The sequence below is a fragment of the Stomoxys calcitrans genome, chromosome 4 (genome assembly GCF_963082655.1).
Source record: "Stomoxys calcitrans chromosome 4, idStoCalc2.1, whole genome shotgun sequence".
Lineage (NCBI taxonomy): Eukaryota > Metazoa > Arthropoda > Insecta > Diptera > Muscidae > Stomoxys > Stomoxys calcitrans.
In genome coordinates, this window is record NC_081555.1 from 9,153,476 (window position 1) to 9,174,434 (window position 20,959).

At 37.8% G+C, this 20,959-nt stretch overlaps 1 protein-coding gene across 4 annotated transcripts in view; it reads right to left on the minus strand.

Moving 5' to 3' along the window:
• Window positions 1-20,959, minus strand: part of LOC106081414 (potassium voltage-gated channel protein Shal) — a 63,459-nt gene that overhangs the window by 21,977 nt on the left and 20,523 nt on the right. The window lies entirely within an intron of this gene.

The following is a 20,959-nucleotide window of genomic DNA, read 5'->3' on the forward strand; positions in this document are numbered from 1 at the left end:
GTATATATGTATCGCCCGATTTCCACTTAAATGGCCATAGGAACTACAATTTTCAACCGATCTGTGCAATTTTGGGCACAGATTACTTTGTCACTGATTTTAACATATCTGCAAGATTTCTTATAAATCGGTGCAGATTTGGATATAGCTCCCATATATATGTATCGCCCGATTTCCACTTAAATGGCCGTAGTGACTTCAATTTTCAACCGACCTCCACAAAATTTGGCAGGGGTTGTTTTGTTATTCATATTTCCAAGATTTCATCAATATCGGTTAAGATTTGGATATAGCTCATATATATATTTATCGCCGGATTTGCACTTATGTGGCGGTAGGAACAACAATCTTTCGAACGATATGTTCGAAAAAAGTCGATTCACATTTAGATATAGCTCTCATATACATATATCCATTGCCCGAATTTTTACTTGTAGAGTAGGTGCAGGTAAAGTCGACACCGCCCGACTTTTATCTATCCCTACTGAGTTTTGTTTTAATTCCAATTTATGGCACTAACCTAACGCAACATTTCCTTACCTTCTTCTTCGTATCATGGGAAAAAGACCATTTGTCTAGTTTTGTCACACCATCAGTTGTATTAAGGTTGCAAACGGGGGTTTAATGTATAACCCAAGTGAAAATCTACACTTGTGGCTATTATGACAAGTTGTTTTTCAAGGACTTGTTTTAATGAAAACGATTATCTGGCCAAGAACAATGGAGAGTAACCAATAAAAGCGGCCAAGTGTTTATTTTCACAGCCTTGATAGGAGTCATCGACACGAAAGTGGTGTTACCAATGGGAGGAATGACCTATTTTTTTCATTTTTTTTCAAAAAGAAAATACAATAAAAAGAAATAATTATCTACTACAACGCTTTGTATGTCACCATCGTATCAGCAAAAATTGCATGTTTGTAAAGTTGATTGTATTTACAACGAAGACATTTTCTTTGAAAATAAATTTCCTTGTAAGCACAACTTTAACTGAATTTAGGTCTTCCTAATGAAACAAAAGCATGTTTCTAGGAATCTTAAATGCTTGTTTTGTCCTACGAATCCATTGGATTACAAAGTTATCGCAATAGAAAAACATATACAATTTGTGTTTAAGCTCAAAACCAAGATTTAAATCCTAACCTAGCATATACACACTGAAAAATTATTTTTGGATTATGTAGATTTGTGATATACTACATATTTTTATTTCGTCCACCATAGGATGGGGGTATACTTATTTCGTCATTCTGTTTGTAACACCTCGAAATATGCGTCTGAGACCTCATGAAGTACATATACTCTTGATCGTCATGTCATAGCCATGTCCGTCCGTCCTTTCGAAGGTGTTAAGCTAGCCGCTTGAAATTTTGCACAAATACTTTCTGTTAGTGTAGGTCGGTTGGGATTGTAAATGGGCTAAATCGGTCCATGTTTTGATATAGCTGCCATATAAACCGATCTGGGGTCTTGACTACTTGAGCCTCTAGAGGGCGCATATCTCATCCGATTTGACTGAAATTTTGCACGTGGTGTTTTGGTATCACTCGTGGTGTTTTGGTATCAAGTCGGTCAATGTTTTGGAATAGCTGCCATATAAACCGATCTTGGGTCTTGTTTTTTTCCTAGCTCCATAAATTGTGATTCTACCATTTAAAATCTTCTTGGAAGTTTATATGTTAATTGCGTAATTATCCTCTATTTTTTTTCCAGTGCTAGTATGTTGTTTGGCATACGATTTGTCTGGCCTTTGGTATGATTTGCTTGTGTGTCAACTAAACTATAAACTCAATTTAAGGATGCCAATACCCTTGACATTTACAAAGTTTTGTAAGCAGTTTTATCTATTTTTTTGTTATGGTATGGTGCTTGATGCCAATGTCCAGCTTGCCCTAGAGCCCACACATACATATTTTGTAGTTTAAGGCCCCCATAAGGCAAGAGGCGTCTTTTGTTTTTTCTTAGCTTCATTTCAATCAAGCAACAATGATTCAATGTTAGCCAACAATGGATCATAAATCTAAATAATAATGTTTATATCAAGAGCAGGCCAAGAAAAGTCAACAACAACAGCAACAACCACATCAAACATCAGTAGTCCCTTGTAGTCAATGCCATTGCGATTGGCATCTCCTCCTACACTTTAGCCAGAAAATGTTGGTGCACCCAACCATCGTTTTATTGCATTTCATTGCTTTATTTTCTTTTTGGCTATGCTCTCAATAAAAATCCGAAATACTTTCAAACGAAACAATTCCTTTTATGGCACTTTCAAAGAGCTACAAAAAACGACACAAAAATGGAAATAAATGCAAGCATTGCAGTTAAGCAAAGATATAGTCCAAAAAGTTATACAAAAAAAATGTTTTTCTGTTTGCATTGACAACACCAACAATTACAAGTTGATACAGGGTTAACCAATTTGTTGGCCAAAGTTGCACATATATCCATATAAGTTTATTTAGTTTTCCATACACCCACCCAACGGCAAAAAAAAAAAAATTACAAAAAAGTTTTGTATTATTAACATTTATGCCAACCATCAGGGGAAATTTGTGTGAAGTTTTGTATTGAAGGTCAAAACAACTGAATTCGGTCAAACGCCTTATTTGTTTATTGGCAAATTTGTTGTAGGCAAAACATTTGTATGTGACCCAAAATGCAATAGTAATGGTCATGGGAAAATATTCTATAAATTAGGAAAAACTGGCGCCCAACGTAGGGTTGTTCTTAAAGATTGTTAAAAAGATTGTCACTCTAAACCAATCAAAAGAAACTGTTAAAAAAAATAATAATTAAAATTAATCGCAAGATAACAAAACCAAAAAAATTGTAATTGGCGCCCAACGCTGAAAAATTTCTCAAAATACCTAAATTAGGCAGCCAACGTAAGTTTATTCTTAAAGACTGTTAAAAAGATTGTCACTCTAAACCAATCCAAAAAAAAAAAAAAAATTGTTAAAAAAAAAATTTTAATTAATCGCAAGGAAACAAAAAAAATTGTATTTGGCGCCCAAAGCTGAGAAAATTCTCAAAATACCTAAATACCTAAAGTAGGCACCCAACGTAAGGTTATTCTTAAAGACTGTTAAAAAGATTGTCACTCCAAACCAAACCAAAAAACTTTGTTAAAAAAAAATAATTTTAACTAATCGCAAGGAAGCAAAAGAAACAAATTTTGTATTTGGCGCCCAAAGCTGAGAAAATTCTCAAAATACCTAAATACCTAAAGTAGGCACCCAACGTAAGGTTATTCTTAAGGACTGTTAAAAAGATTGTCACTTTAAGCCAACCCACAAAACTTTGTTAAAAAAAATAATTTTAACTAATCGCAAGGAAACAAAAGGAAAAATTTTGTATTTGGCGCCCAAAGCTGAGAAAATTGTCAAAATACCTAAAGTAGGCACCCAACGTAAAGTTATTCATAAGGACTGTTAAAAAGATTGTCACTCTAAGCCAACCCAAAAAAATGTTTAAAAAATAATAATTTTAATTAATCGCAAGGAAGCAAAAGGAAAAAATTTGTATTTGGCGCCCAACGCTGAAAAATTTCTCAAAATACCTAAAGTAGGCACCCAACGTAAGGTTATTCTTAAAGACTGTTAAAAAGATTGTCACTCCAAGCCAACCCAAAAAAATTTGTTAAAAAAAAAAAATAATTTTAACTAATCGCAAGGAAGCAAAAGGAAACATTTTGTATTTGGCGCCCAACGATGAGAAAATTCTCAAAATACCTAAAGTAGGCACCCAACGTAAGGTTATTCTTTAAGACTGTTAAAAAGATTGTCACTCTAAGCCAAACCAAAAAAAATTGTTTAAAAAATAATAATTTTAATTAATCGCAAGGAAGCAAAAGGAAATATTTACATTTGGCGCCCAACGCTGAGAAAATTCTCAAAATTCCGAACGTAAGTAAATTTGATTTTCAATATTAGAAATTATAGCCAACTAGTAGCTGTTATAGTTATAGCCAACACAGTACAGATACTTGCAAAAAGTCAATTGCATTGACAGTGGTAAACTTTAAATACGAATGTAAAAAACTGGCGCCCAACGTAGACCTACATTTTTAGTGTAAAACCAGCATGCAGAGCATCTCGAAGAAATTATGACAGACTATCTGGCGACTCATTTGGCCAAAATTTTCACAGCGTGTCAAAGACTTGCATATACTCCGAAAGCCTGGCAAGAGGCAAGGGTGGTGTTGATACCCAAGCCCGGCGAAGCAAGTAATGAGACACCAAAGGCCTACAGACACATAAGCCTTACTTCCTTTCTACTCAAAACCATGGAACGCATAGTGGAGACCATGATAAAGAGTAGGACATCCAGTGAACTGCTCAAATACAAACAGCATGCCTATGTCAAGGGAAGGTCGGTGCAGACTGCCCTGCACGAGGTTGTGCATAAAATGGAAGAGTTCTTCGACGCCAAAACTTACGCACTGGAGGTATGCATTGTCATCAAGGGAGCTTTTAACAATGTGCGGAGCGACACACTGATCCAATCCTTAGACCAGTACCGGGTGGATCCGGTCCTTAGAGACTGGATAAACCATATGCCAAGGAACAAGTGGATAAATTGTGAGTCCCATGGCATAAATATAAGGGAGAAAATGGCACAGGGCACGCCACAGGGGGGCATTTTATCGCCACTCCCACTATGACCTATTACGGTGCTGACTGAGAAGGGATTTGAACCCGTCTGATACCCAGACGATGTTATAATACTTATTAGAAGTAAGGATCCGAACAAGCTATGCAAAAGAGCTGAAAGGGTTTTGCATATGGCATATGACTGGGCTAGATCCAGAGGTCTCAATTTTAACCCAGAGAAAACTGAAATATGCCTGTTCACGAGGAAGACGAAGGTGGGCCAATTTAAAGCACCACGTTTCCTTGATGAGACGATTTCGATATCTGACAAGGTCAAATACTTAGGTGTGATCTTGGACAGGAAACTGAATTGAAAGTGTCACATTCAGGAGAGTACTGAGAAGACTCACAGATGTTGGGCACTATGTAGACGGGCCGTAGGCTCGAAATGCGATCTGAATCCTAGAATAGTCTACAGGCTCTATAGGAGCGTGATTAGACCAATACTTACTTACGCCTTAGTAGTTTGGTGGACTGCCATGGAGAAAAAATGCAACATAAGGACCAAACAATAGGTTCAGAGAACATGTTGTCTTGGCATAGGCGAAGCGATGAGGACCAGGCCCACTAGGGCACTAGAGACTATCCTAAATATCCGACCCATTGACATACAGACTATGTGTGAGACAGCCACTGCGGCTATGAGACTTAAGGCGATAGGAGAATGGATTGAGGATGGAAGCAGCTCATGCCATCGCGGTATAATCGAGGCCACGATAGAAAATCGGGAAGGAAGGGAAACGGTTTCCAATCGGATACCTGAGATAACCTTGAAGTCGGGTGCGAGGCACTGCTGCCATAGGCACAGTATTGGACTGATGGAACTCTAGTCTGGCCATCATCCGTGTAGGATGGATCAAAGCTAAAGGACACAGTGGGCCTGGGGGTTTACATTGAGCACCCCTGACCATATTACGAGAGGCTTTTACTGAAAGGAAACAAGAAGGAGGTCAGTATAGCTATTGGTATCAGAAGGGGACACATAGGACTACGAGTTCACTTATATAAAATCGGTGCGGCAAGTGATAGCATGTTTAAGTCATGCGGGAAAGTCTTGGTTTGGGGGAACTCTAGTCTGGCCATCATCCGTGTAGGATGGATCAAAGCTAGAGGACAGAGTGGGCCTGGGGGTTTACATTGAGCACCCAGGGGCTGAGAACTATTTTAGACTGCCTGACCATAATACGAGAGGCTTTTACGAGGCTTTTGCTGAAAGGAAGTAAGAAGGAGGTCAGTATAGCTATTGGTATCATAAGGGGATATATAGGACTACGAGCTCACTTATGTAAAATCGGTGCGGCAAGTGATAGCATGTTTAAGGCATGCGGGGAAGATGATGAGACAGTCTTGGTTTGGCGGAACTCTAGTCTGGCCATCATCCGTGTAGGATGGATCAAAGCTAGAGGACAGAGTGGGCCTGGGGGTTTACATTGAGCACCCAGGGACTGAGATCTGCTTTAGACTGCCTGACCATAATACGGTCCTGCAGGCGGAGATCCGGGCGATCACGGAATGCGTGAAGTAGTGTGGTGCTAACGCGAGAACGTCGAGTGTGAATACCTTTACCGACAGTAAATTTGCCATAAGGGCAATAACAACAAGGACGGTAAGGTCACGAACAGTCTTGCAGTGTAAGAAGGAGATTAACGCCTTATCTGAGGATGGGAAATCCGCATCGTTTGGGTGCCGGGCCATAACGGAGCAAGGGCAAATGAAAAGTCAGACGATTTGGCGGTAAAGGCCAGAGGACTGCAGTCAATAAACTTGGTTAACCCGAATTCTTTCGGATCGACAAAGTCCTAGTTAAGGGAGTGGGCTACGAATGCGCATGCAACATTGTGGAACAGCGAAACGGTCGGTAGGACGGCGAAAATCCTATAGGGGGATCCAGATCGTGAGAAGACGAGGCTTTTACTGAATGGAAGCAAGAAGGAGGTCAGTATAGCGATTGGTATCATAACGGGACACATAGGACTACGAGCTCACTTATGTAAAATCGGTGCGGCAAGTGATAGCATGTGTAGGGCATGCAGGGAAGATGATGAGACGTTTGAGCATTTCCTTTGCCATAGCCCGGCTTTAGCGTCTAACAGATACCGGTACTTAGGTGGAGACACAATACCAGACATGAACCAACTTCGGGGAGTGGTATTGAAAACAATTATGGATTTTGTAAGTAGCACGGAATTCCTTACTTAAAGATTTTCTTTTTAGAGGCTACTTTATAGTTTTTAGAGCTCACAACAAGCCGATTTCTGGCTTAGGTGTATGTCCATAGTGGCATGGGGCGAATTAACATCTGCGCCGTCTTTTCAACCTCACCAAACAAGACTATGTCCTATAGCTAGGCTAGTCGGTAGTAAAAAAAATCTAGCGCCCAACTTAAATGCATTCTTATAAATGACAACAAAAAATTAAAGCTAGCACCCAATTTAGATCCTAAGAAAAACAAATTATTAACTAATTTGATTATCCTTACGAAAAAGAAAGATTTTTAAACTATCAGCACTATGTGCCACAGTTAAGCTAGTCGGCACTGCAATAACTGGCGCCCAACGTGCCGGCTCAATATAAATTTATATGAATTTTACTTTATAAAGGTGGATATCATAGTTAATTTTTGGTTAACTACATCATTGGAAAAAAAAGAATCTCGACAAACCAGAAACTGGCGCCCAACTTGGGTCCATACAAAAAAAATCTTTTATTTTATAAGTTAATCTTATTTCATAATTTTTAAACTGTATATGTATACATTTCCCAACATCTATTCTATTGCGTTTTAAGCATTTAAGCAACCTGAACAAAAATTGCCTAATATTGTTCCTATAAGAGCAGGCTAGTAGTGGCTAGTGAATGCATCTCACCATATGGATGAGAAATAAGAAAAAACTTTTCTTAAATTTAGGCTATGTTTACATTTTGTGAATTTGAAAGCAACCATACTAAAAAAATAGAAACAAAAACACATGATTAGGTTATGGGTGATTATATTGTGGCTAGAGCTAATCATGATGATGATGTTGATGATTGTGGTGGAGGCGATATCGATATACACGTTGGCCATAAAGTTGATATGATGTTTACATTACACCAACTGTTGGTCAACAAATCTTTCAAACATTTGAGTGTGTTTCAATTCAGAGGCAATTGCATCAAGAAACAACTAAGAGCGTGCTAAGTTCGGCAGGGCCGAATTTTATAAACCCTCCACCATGGATCGCATTGGGATCGAGTTTTAGGCGCGGTATCTCTTTTTAGGCAAACAAAGAAAATTGAAAAAGAACTGTTATGCTATTGGAGCTATATCGGACCGTAAATGAATGCTGAACATTGTAGAAGTCATTGTGTAATATTTCAGTTCATTCGGATAAGAATTGCGCCTTGTAGGGACTCAAGAAGCAAAATCGGGAGATATGTTTATATGGGAGCTGTATGAAGCTATTGATCGATTCAGACCATATTAGACACGTATGTTGAAGGTCATGAGAGAAGCCGTTGTGCAAATTTCTGCCAAATCGGATGACAATTGCGCCCTCTAGAGGCTCAAGAAGTCGAGATCCCAGATCGGTTTATATGGCAGCTACGTCAGGTTATGAACCGATTTGAATCATACTAAACACAGTTACTGGAAGTCATAATAAAACACCTCATGCAAAATTTCAGCCAAATCGAATGAGAATTACGCCCTCTAGAGACTGAAGAAGTCAAGATCTCAGATCGATTTATATGGCAGCTATATCAGGTTATATACCAATTTGCACCATACTCAGCACAGTTATTGGAAGTCATAGCAAAACACCTCATGCAAAATTTCAGCCAAATCGGATGAGAATTGCGCGCTCTATCGGCTCAAGAATTCAAGATCCCAGATCGGGTTATATGGCAGCTATATCAGGTTATATACCGATTTGCACCATACTTAGCACAGTTATTGGAAGTCATAGCAAAACACCTCATGCAAAATTTCAGCCAAATTGGACGAGAATTGCGCGCTCTATCGGCTCAAGAAGTCAAGATCCAAGATCGGGTTATATTACAGCTATACGAGATTATGACCCGAATTGAATCATACTTAGTACAGTTATTGGAAGTAATACCAAAACACCACGTTCAAAATTTCAGTCAAATCGGATGAGGACTGCGCCCTCTAGAGGCTGAAGAAGTCAAGACCCAAGATCGGGTTATATGACAGCTATACCAGATTATGACCCGAATGGAATCATATTTAGTACAGTTATTGGAAGTACAATAATACCAAAACACCACGTGCGAAATTTCAGTCAAATCGGACCAGAATTGCGCCCTCTAGAGGCTCAAGAAGTCAAGACCAAGATCGGCTTACATGGTAGCTTGATTTGAATCGAATTGAACCATACTTAGCGCCCTCAAGAGGCTCATGAAGTCAAAACACAAGATCAATTTTGCGCCCTCTAGAGGCTTAAGAAATCAAGACCCAAGATCGGTTTACATGGCGGCTATGTCGCAACATAGACCGATTTGGACCATACTTAGGGCAGTTGTTGGAAGTCCAATCGGACGAGAATTGCGCCCTCTAGAGGCTCAAGAAGTCAAGACCCAAGATTGGTTTATAAGGCAGCTTTATCAAAACATAGACCGATTTGAACCGTACTTAGCGCCCTCTAAAGGCTCAAGAAGTCAAAACACAAGATCAGTTTTGCGCCCTCTAGAGGCTTAAGAAATCAAGACTCAAGATCGGTTGAACCATACTTAGGGTAGTTGTTGGAAGTCAAATCGGAAGAGAATTGCGCCCTCTAGAGGCTCAAGAAGTCAAAACCCAAGATCGGTTTATATGGCAAATATTGGGTTGCCCAAAAAGTAATTGCGGATTTTTCATATAGTCGGCGTTGACAAATTTTATCACAGCTTGTGACTCTGTAATTGCATTCTTTCTTCTGTCAGTTATTAGCTGTTACTTTTGGATTGCTTTAGAAAAAAAGTGTAAAAAAAGTATATTTGATTAAAGTTCATTCTAAGTTTTATTAAAAATGCATTTACTTTCTTTTAAAAAATCCGCAATTACTTTTTGGGCAACCCAATATATCAAAACATGGACCGATTTGGGCCATTTACAATCCCAACCGACCTACACTAATCAAAAGTATTTGTGCAAAATTTCAAGCGGCTAGCTTTACTCCTTCGAAAGTTAGCCTTTGAAAAACAGACGGACGGACATGGCAAGATCGATTACAAATGACATGACGATCAAGAATATGTCTACTTTATGGGGTCTCAGAAGCATATTTCGAGGTGTTACAAAAAGAATGACGAAATTAGTATATCTCCATCAAATCATCCAAAAAATAAAACGGATCGAAAAATTTCAATTTCTTGTCCCATCCATTTTAGGCAATGCTGTTGCATCTGTCATTGAATCATTTTTGTTTTGCCATAGTTTTCAGAGAATGCATAATCAATGAATGGTTAAGGCAGAAATCTTCTATTTCTTTATTCGTGCTAAACTGGCATTTCCAAGTTTATTGCTATAATTTTTCGCCCCATAATGTTTGTTGTGGACGAGGCAGCACAGTCAGCCAGCAGCAATTGCTAACTATTGGCTAAAGATTACAAATGTTTTTCTTGCACGTTACCCATGTTTACTTGCAAATACAAACGGATGTGTGTGTGTGTGTTTTTCTGGAGAGGAGATGAATGAAATACTATTTGAAATGTTTACACTGTAATTGTTTAAAAATCCAAATCATCCAATTTCCGAGGCAAGCGAAATTTAGTTAATTTTACTTTTCCGCTTTCTCAAGAAAAAATTTAATACCTTTTATTCTTGACGTAAAAAATACACTCTTATATGCCAGTGTTTTGTTTTGTTTTCTGTGTGTGTGTGTGTGTGCGTTTTTGGAATGAGGGCTTGTATCAATCATACAAATATTGAGTGTTGATAACATGGATTTTTATTGCTTGGTCCATCACTGCAAGAAATATTGCATTGGTTTGAAATTTTCTTCGAATTGTTGATTGAGTTCGATATGCCTTCGATTCGATTGATACATTGTTGATGGAGCAGCAAATTCACTTTGAAGGAATGTAGGCGAAAAAGAAATGGGAATAAAACCATTTGATGTTAACCAGATATGGCTTATGAATTTGTATACTTCACCAAGGGGTGCTATGAATGGTATACCAATTGGCCATAGAATAAATTCTTCGAAAGTACGATAGAAATTTCAAAAATTTTAATGAATTCCATAAAATGTATAAATTCGCCAAGTGTAGCAGGAAAAAACAAAAAAAAAAAAAAAAATAACTACAATAATCAATTTTTAATTCCTTGTATAATAAACGTTATGACTTGTGAATGAGATGATATTTGCCGAAATGTGGAGGAATGAACGACAAATGATCCCTGTGAACTTTAGCGGATTCTTTATAACAAAATAAAGCAGGTGCAGAAAGAAGAGTTCGATGGTATTGAAAATGTATGGGTAGTAAGAAAAAAGGCTAGAAGAAATGAAATATTTCTTTAAAAATTAAATAGGGTCAATTGCGAAAGTTCAAAATTAGAAAGACTGTCAATGGTTTAGAAAAAACTATCAAGCAAAGTGCAATTCTCGTGCATTGCCACTAAAGGGTGGAGATATTTGTATTTTACTATTTTAAAGTAATTGACTTAGTTAGGCGTCACACAATCTTTCATTTGTGAACTAATTATAGAGTTTTAACAAGTAAAAGCGTGGTAAGTTCGGCCGGGCCGAATCTTATATACCCTCCACCATGGATCGCATTTGTCGAGTTCTTTTCCGGGCATCTCTTCTTTGGGAAAAAGGGATATAAGAAAAGATTTCCTCTGCTATTAAAACGATATCAAGATATGGTCCGGTTCGGACCACAATTAAATTATATGTTGGAGGCCTGTGTAAAATGTCAGCCAATTCGAATAAGAATTGCGCCCTTTGGGGGCTCAAGAAGTAAAATAGAGAGATCGATTTATATGGGAGCTGTATCGGGCTATAGACCGATTCAGACCATAATAAACACGTATGTTGATGGTGATGAGAGAATCCGTCGTACAAAATTTCAGGCAAATCGGATAATAATTGCGACCTCTAGAGGCTCAAGAAGTCAAGATCCCAGATCGGTTTATATGGCAGCTATATAAGGTTATGGACCGATTTGAACCATACTTGGCACAGTTGTTGGATATCATAACAAAACACGTCGTGCCAAAATTCATTCAAATCGGATAAGAATTGCGCCTTCTAGAGGCTCAAGAAGTCAAGATCCAAGATCGGTTTATATGGCAGCTATATCAGATTATGGACCGATTTGAACCATACTTGGCACAGTTGTTGGATATCATAACAAAACACGTAGTGCCAAAATTCATTCAAATCGGATAAGAATTGCGCCCTCTAGAGGCTCAAGAAGTCAAGACCCAAGATCGGTTTATATGACAGCTATATCAAAACATGGACCGATATGGCCCATTTACAATACCAACCGACCTACACTAATAAGAAGTATTTGTGCAAAATTTCAAGCGGCTAGCTTTACTCCTTCGGAAGTTAGCGTGCTTTCGACAGACAGACGGACGGACGGACAGACGGACGGACATGTCTAGATCGACATAAAATGTCACGACGATCAAGAATATATATACTTTATGGGGTCTCAGACGAATATTTCGAGTAGTTACAAACAGAATGACGAAATTAGTATACCCCCATCTTATGGTGGAGGGTATAAAAACTGTACAAAAATTACAACATGATCTTTTGGTATGAAGTATTTTTTCGTAAAATATTGGCTTTAAAAGTGTCAACAAACGCTTGATCGTATGGCTAAGAAAATACTTTTGTCCATATTTCACTATAGGATAGGTGGTAACCCAATTTAGTTAAAAGTGGCGCCCAAAGCGTGATCATATGGCATAATCATATGCTGATCTTATGGTATGAACTATTTTTTGAAAAACACTGGATTTAAAAGTGGCGCCCAACGCGTGATCAATTATCACTGATCATATGGCAAAGACAATTTTTTTGTAGATCATCTCCTATTGGATAGGTGGTAATCCACCTACCAGACGTATGGCTAAGAAAATACTTTTGTCCATATTTCACTATAGGATAGGTGGTAACCCAATTCAGTTAAAAGAGGCGCCCAAAGCGTGATCATATGGCATGATCATATGCTGATCTCATGGTATGAAATATTTTTTTAAAAACACTGGATTTAAAAGTGGCGCCCAACGCGTGATCAATTATCACTGATCATATGGCAAAGACAATTTTTTTGTAGATCATCTCCTAATGGATAGGTGGTAATCCACCTACCAGACGTATGGCTAAGAAAATACTTTTGTCCATATTTCACTATAGGATAGATGGTAACCCAATTGATTTAATAGTGGCGCCCAACGCGTGATCATATGCTGATCTTATTGTATGAAATATTTTTTGAAAAACACAGGATTTAAAAGTGGCGCCCAACGCGTGATCAATTATCGCTGATCATATGGCTAAGACAATTTTTTTGATCATCTCGTATTGGATAGGTGGTGGAAACCCAGCACCAATTGAGTTAAAACTGGCGTCCAACGCATGATCATATGGCATGATATGCTGATCTTATGGTATGAAATATTTTTTGAAAAACACAGAATTTAAAAGTGGCGCCCAACGCGTGATCAATTATCACTAATCATATGGCTAAGACAATTTTTTTGTAGATCATCTCCTAATGGATAGGTGGTAATCCACCTACCAGACGTATGGCTAAGAAAATACTTTTGTCCATATTTCACTATAGGATAGGTGGTAACCCAATTGATTTAATAGTGACGCCCAACGCGTGATCATATGCTGATCTTATAGTATGAAATATTTTTTGAAAAACACAGGATTTAAAAGTGGCGTCCAATGCGTGATCATATGACATGATCATATACTGATCTTATCGTATGAACTATTTTTTTGAAAAACACTGGACTTAAAAGTGGCGCCCAACGCGTGATCAATTATCACTAATCATATGGCTAAGACAATTTTTTTGTAGATCATCTCCTATTGGATAGGTGGTAATCCACCTACCAGACGTATGGCTAAGAAATTGGTGCTGGGTTACTCAAATGGCGGTAACCCAGCACCAATTGGGTTAAAACTGGCGTCCAACGCATGATCATATGGCATGATATGCTGATCTTATGGTATAAATTATTTGTGGAAATACATAGGATTTAAAAGTGGCGCCCAACGCGTGATCAATTATCACTGATCCTATGGCTAAGACAATTTTTTTGTAGATCATCTTGTATTGGATAGGTGGTGGTAACCCAGCACCAATTGAGTTAAAACTGGCGTCCAACGCATAATCATATGACATGATCATATGCTGATCTTATGGTATGAAACATTTTTTGAAAATCATAGGATTTAGAAGTGGCGCCCAACGTGTGATCGACTATCGCTGATCGAATGGCTAAGACAATTTTTTTGTAGATCATCTCGTATTGGATAGGTGGTGGTAACCCAGCACCAGTTCAGTTAAAACTGGCGAACAATGTGTGATCATATGGCATGATCATATGCTGATCTTATGGTATGAAATATTTTTTGAAAAACATAGGATTTAAAAGTGGCGTTCAACGCGTGATCAATTATCACTGATCCTATGGCTAAGAGAATTTTTTTGTAGATCATCTTGTATTGGATAGGTGGTGGTAACCCAGCACTAATTGGGTTAAAACTGGCGTCCAACGCATGATCATATGCTGATCTTATGGTATGAAATATTTTTTGAAAAACGTAGGATTTAAAAGTGGTCAATTATCACTGATCCTATGGCTAAGACAATTTTTTTGTAGATCATCTCGTATTGAGTTAAAACTGGCGATCATATGAAATGATCATATGCCGATCTAATGGTACGAAATATTTTTTGAAAAACATAGGATTTAAAAGTGGCGCCCAACGCGTGATCAATTATCGCTGATCCTATGGCTAAGAGAATTTTTTTGTAGATCATCTCGTATTGGATGGGTGGTAACCCATCACCAATTGGGTTAAAACTGGCGTCCAACGCATGGCCACATGGCATGATCATATACTGATCTCATGGTATGAAAAATTTTTTGAAAAACACTGGATTTTAAAGTGGCGCCCAACGCGTGATCAATTATCAGTGATCCTATGGTTAAGATAATTCTTTTGTAGATCATCTCCTATTGGATAGGTGGTAATCCACCTACCAGACGTATGGCTAAGAAAATACTTTTGTCCATATTTCACTATAGGATAGATGGTAACCCAATTGATTTAATAGTGACGCCCAACGCGTGATCATATGCTGATCTTATAGTATGAAATATTTTTTGAAAAACACAGGATTTAAAAGTGGCGTCTAACGCGTGATCATATGACATGATCATATACTGATCTTATGGTATGAACTATGTTTTTGAAAAACACTGGACTTAAAAGTGGCGCCCAACGCGTGATCAATTATCACTAATCATATGGCTAAGACAATTTTTTTGTAGATCATCTCCTATTGGATAGGTGGTAATCCACCTACCAGACGTATGGCTAAGAAAATACTTTCGTCGATATTTCACTATAGGATAGGTAGTAACCCAATTGATTTAATAGTGGCGCCCGACGCGTGATCATATGCTGATCTTATCTAGTGATCTAGTATGATCTAGTATGAAATATTTTTGAAAAACACAGGATTTAAAAGTGGCGCCCAACGCGTGATCAATTATCGCTGATCATATGGCTAAGACAATTTTTTTGATCATCTCGTATTGGATAGGTGGTGGTAAGCCAGCACCAATAGAGTTAAAACTGGCGTCCAACGCATGATCATATGCTGATCTTATGGTATGAAATATTTTTTGAAAAACATAGGATTTAAAAGTGGCGCCCAACGCGTGATCAATTATCACAGATCCTATGACTAAGACAATTTTTTTGTAGATCATCTCGTATAGTCGGCGTTAAAAAATTTTTTCACAGCTTGTGACTCTGTAATTGCATTCTTTCTTCTGTCAGTTATCAGCTGTTACTTTTAGCTTGCTTTAGAAAAAAAAGTGTAAAAAAAGTATATTTGATCAAAGTTCATTCTAAGTTTTATTAAAAATGCATTTACTTTCTTTTAAAAATCCGCAATTACTTTTTGGGCAACCCAATAGATCATCCACCATAGGATGGTTGGTAAGCTGTCTTTGTCATTCCATTTGTAGCAATTAAAAATAATAGTGTATGGCCATATAAAGTTATATGTTAATGATCGTCATGATATTTTTAGTCGACCTAGCCATATCCGTCGATCGGTTTGGGCAAAACATGTCTTCTAAGTGATGTCGCTATTCAGCACGCCGTTCGGACTCGGGATAAAAAGGAGGCCCCCAATCATTGAGCTTAAATTTTAATTGGACTGCACTCATTTATATGAGAGAAGTATCTCCTGTTCCTTAGTGTAATGTTCATGGGAACTTTAAAAAAGTAGTAAAGCACGATTCTGATCTTTTTCAGGGCCAATACTCTGTTTGGCCGCCCCACCCCCCAAAACCGGACAGATTTGGAGAATTCAGCAATATTTGGTTAAGTGGAAGATGTTTAGGAGAAGAGCACGAATATGATATCAATATTCGTGATGGCCTTAACATTAAAGTTGCTCAAAGAACAGTAATTTATGAGTAGAGCACGGTAATGATATTTTTTCAGAGTCCACCCCCTAAACTGCCCACAAACCGGACATATTTGATGACTATAACAATAAGGGGCTCAAATACAAGGCATTTGATCGTAGAAAACGTATTTGATATCCAATTTTGAGGCCAAGTATCTTGGGGTCACCTTACCCGCTAAACTGCCCCAATGAAAATTGAATTGGGGCTTAAATAGAAGAAATTTGAGAGTAGAGCTTTTTGCTGATATTTTTCGGGGCCAAGTGCGTGGGTGGCCTCTCCACCCTCTACATATCTCTCAAACTGGACATATTTGTTGACAATGGCCAAAAAGAGGCTCAAATGACATCTAATATCTTTTTAATGGGTAAATATTTGAGGGAAGCCTCACCCCATAAACTCTTCCTAACTCAGTGATATTACAAGGATTACAAGGAGCAAACTTGTCTCCTGGACTGTTAAAAGGTTTTTTGACAATATGATCTACACTTGCTTCTCAATCGATTAGGCAACTTCAAAGGGGTTTTCAATATTCATGCTTAAGATTGATACTATTGAATAATTTTCATTCGGGATGTTTTTTTTTTTTTTTTAATCTGATAAAACACCCAAATTGGAGTGGCGTTTGAACACAATTATCAACCAATGCTGCCACAACGAAGATTGTAACGTCTAAAAAGTCACCCTTTACTATATACATTACACACAGGGACCAGCGATAAATGGCAGAATTTTCCTCATATATTTATTGGCCGCGTCCAAGGCCTTAAAAATATACTGAAGTTATATTTTCAGTGTTTTTAAAAGAAATCGATCCAAAGCCAGTACCCTCACAAATTCCTTCTTTTATACCAATAAAAGAGGCAATTATTTATTTGTGACATTTTCGTATGAAATGCATTTTTCTCGCTTTATGGAAATAAAATGGATTTTATGTTAATACCATGAGAAAAGTACAAAAACTGATATGTGCTTTCAGCATTCTCGTCCATCAACGTCATCGTGCCATTTGAATTTGGACACAAAAAGAGGCAACCAACGTACAAGCAAGCAGGCAACCACCATGTACATATTAGCCACTTTAAAACTCGTTAAAATTCAAGGATTTTCAAGTGGTCATAAAAGCGGTGTAGCAGACAAACAGGAAGGAAGGAAAGCAAACACTACACTTTAAGCGTCCTCGCAAACCATGATTGATGCTACACAGCAAAGAGAAGAGTGGCAGAGAAAATAAAAAAACAATGTGGCAACACAAATGTCACTAAAACAGGCGCTGTGCTGTGTGATGGTGATGATAATAATGTTAACTGATTTTTTTTTTCTTCAAAGTTTGTTTATACAGGATAAGCCCAAAAGGAGAGAAAGAGAGCTAACGAAAGGGAGTTAAGAAAAAAGAGAGCGGTTGTAAAAAAAAACCTCTAGGGGATTTACACCTTATGGTAGTTAAATTATTCCCTTTAGTTTAGGCTCTCTTTCAGTGTCTCTCTTAGGTTAATGTTTATGCCTAGAAAGAGAGGGAGAGAGAGAGAGGGAAATAAAAGCTTTTAATAATCACCTTTGACACCCCTTTAGGGGACTTTCAATTCTCTTCAAAGGGAATTCCAACTGTAGAGGGGCACATTAAATATTGTGTCTGTTACAGTTGTGTTGTTGTTTTTTTTTCTTGGTCTGGAAAAATTGTGGATATACATAACAAAGCCATAGGAGGGAGAGCAGATTAGAAATCCCCCCCTAAGAATAATCTTTTTTTTTTGTGTTTAAAGAGAGAGAGAGACAAATTGATAGAATTGCAAAAACAAGGTGTTTTTCTAATCAAAGGAAAACAAAGCATAAAAAACCCCGAACAACAACTCACAACAGATGTACGATTTTTATCCACCGCGAGGGGGGGGAGTAGAATTTGGCCAATTTTCATAAGATAAAAACCGAAAAAAAGTCAAATTGCTGCTTTTAATTTTGATTATAAAAATAAATTCTCCATGAAAAATAGTAGACAACAATAAAATTGTTTTAGTCCATTTGACTATTTATCAAAAATGTATACAAAATAGAAAAAAAAAAAGATTTTTTTTCTGTTATGCTTTGAAAATAGATTCAAGCAAAATCGTAAACAAATCTGTTTGGGAAAAAATAAACATATGTCCATGTTTGTGTCCATGTCCAACTTTTGAAATCTACCATAGCTGATGAATGAAAATGAATTGGCCAAAATGTTTATTTAAAATCGATTTGGAAAGTTTCAATTAATTTGACATGATTTCAGCTTCTATACAAAAATTAATAAAAAAAAAAGTGAAAAACTATCGCATAGACAAGGAAAAATCTCCTTGTTATTCACAGTTTAGTTAAAATATAAAAATTACGAGATTTTGATTGTCTTGCTTTGGGGTGATGAGTGAGTGAACGAATGTTTGTCAAGGGTGGTTGCGGTGATGATTTGGTATTATGATGTACTTGATATGGACAGTGGTCTTAACTAAAAGAAAAAAAATATATGACAATTTTAAAGCGTCTCAAGTTCTGCTAGGCCGACTTCCACCAAGCATCGCACTTATGAAGTTCTTTGCACATTTCCTCCTTATAAGCAGAAACTAAAAAAAAACCTAGTGGGAGGTCATATAAGGAAATACCTAAGGTCTTTCATATATTTGCATGAAAATTGTTTCCTGTAAGTGTTCAAAAATTCACATCGAGAAGCGAATTAAGTCCATACTTGGTTTAAATGTTGGTAATCATAGCAGAAGCCAATGTGGAAAATTTCAGCCAAATCGGACAACAACTGCCCCCTCTACTGGCTCAAGATGTCTAGATTAACGATCCGTTTATATGGCAGCTATATCAGGATATGGACCAATTTTACCCATACTCATACACAGTTGATGGAAGTCATGACGCAATAAATCATGCAAAATTTCAGCCAAATCAGTTGAGAAATGCGCCTTCCAGTGGCTCAAGAAGTCAAGATCCAAGATTGGTTTATATGGCAGCTATATCAGGTCATGCAAAATGTCAGATAATAATTGCGCCCTCTATAGGCTCAGAAAGTCAGTATCCGAAATCGATTTATATGGGAGCTATAACAGGTTATAAACCCATTTGGACCATACTTGGCAGAGTTTTTGATAGTAAAACTAAAACATTTCGTGCAAAATTTCAGCCAATTCGGAAAATAATTGCGCCCTCTAGAGGCTCAGGAAGCTAATATCCGAAATCGGTTTATATGGCAGCTATATCAGGTTATAAACCGATTTGGATCATACTTGGCAGAGTTTTTGATAGTAAAACTAAAACATTTTGTGTAAAAATTTCAGCCAAATCGGAAAATAATTGCGCCCTCTAGAGGCTCAGGAAGTCAATATCCGAAATCGGTTTATATGGGAGCTATATCAGGTTATAAACCGATTTAGACCATACTCCGCAGAGTTTTTGATAGTAAAACCAAAATATTTCATGCTAAATTTCAGCAAAATCGGATAATGATTGCGCCCTCTAGTGGCTCAGGAAGTCAATATCCGAAATCGGTTTATATGGGAGCTATATCAGGTTCCGGGGGCTCAAGAAGTCAAATCGGAAGATCGATTTATGTGGAAGCTATATAAGGTTACAGGCCGATTTGGACCGTACTTGACACAGTTGTTGGAAGTCAAAACAGAGCACTGATGCAAAACTTCAGCCGAATCGGATGAAAATTGAGATTTCCGGGGACTCAAGAAGTCAAATCGGGAAATCGATTTATGTGGGAGCTATATCAGGTTACAGTCCGATTTGGGCCGTACTTGGCAAAGTTGTTGGAAGTCATAACGAAACGCTACGTGCAAAATTTCAGCCAAATCGGACGAAAATTGAAGCTTGTAAGAGCTCAACAGTCAAATCGGGAAATCGGTTTTTATGGGAGCTATACCAGGTTATAGACCGATTTCAACCTTAGTTGTTGGACGTCATAACGAAACGCCACGTGCCAACTTTCAGCCAAATCGGACGGAAATTGAGGCTTGTAAGGGCTCAATAAGTCAAATCGGGAGATCGGTTTTTATGGGAGCTATACCAGGTTATAGACTGACTTGGACCGTACTTAGCACTGATGTTGAAAGTCTCAACAAAACCACTACGTGCAAAATTTCGGGCAAATCGGACAAAAATTGTGCCTTGTAGAGGCTCAAGAAGCAAAATCGGGATATGTTGAAGATCATGGGAGAAGCCATTGTACAGAATTTCTGCCAAATCGGGTGAGAATTGCGTCTTCTAGCGGCTCAAGAAGTCAAGATCCAAGATCGGTTTATATGGCAGCTATTCCAGGTTATGAAGCGATTTTATCTATGCTTAGCACAGTTGTTGGAAGTGATACCACAACAACACGGGCAAAATTTTAGTCAAATCGGAATAGAATTGCGCCCTATATGGGCTCAAGAAGTCGAAGTCCAAGATCGGTTTATATGGCATCAACACCAGGTTATGAAACGATTTGAACAATATTTAGTACAGTTGTTGGAAGTCATAGCAAAACACCTCATGCAAAATGTCAGTCAATTCGGACAAGAATTTCGCCTTCCAGAGGATCTAGAAGTCAAGATCCATGATCGGTTTATATGGCAGCTATATGAAAACGTGGACCGATATAGGCCATTTACAATCCCGA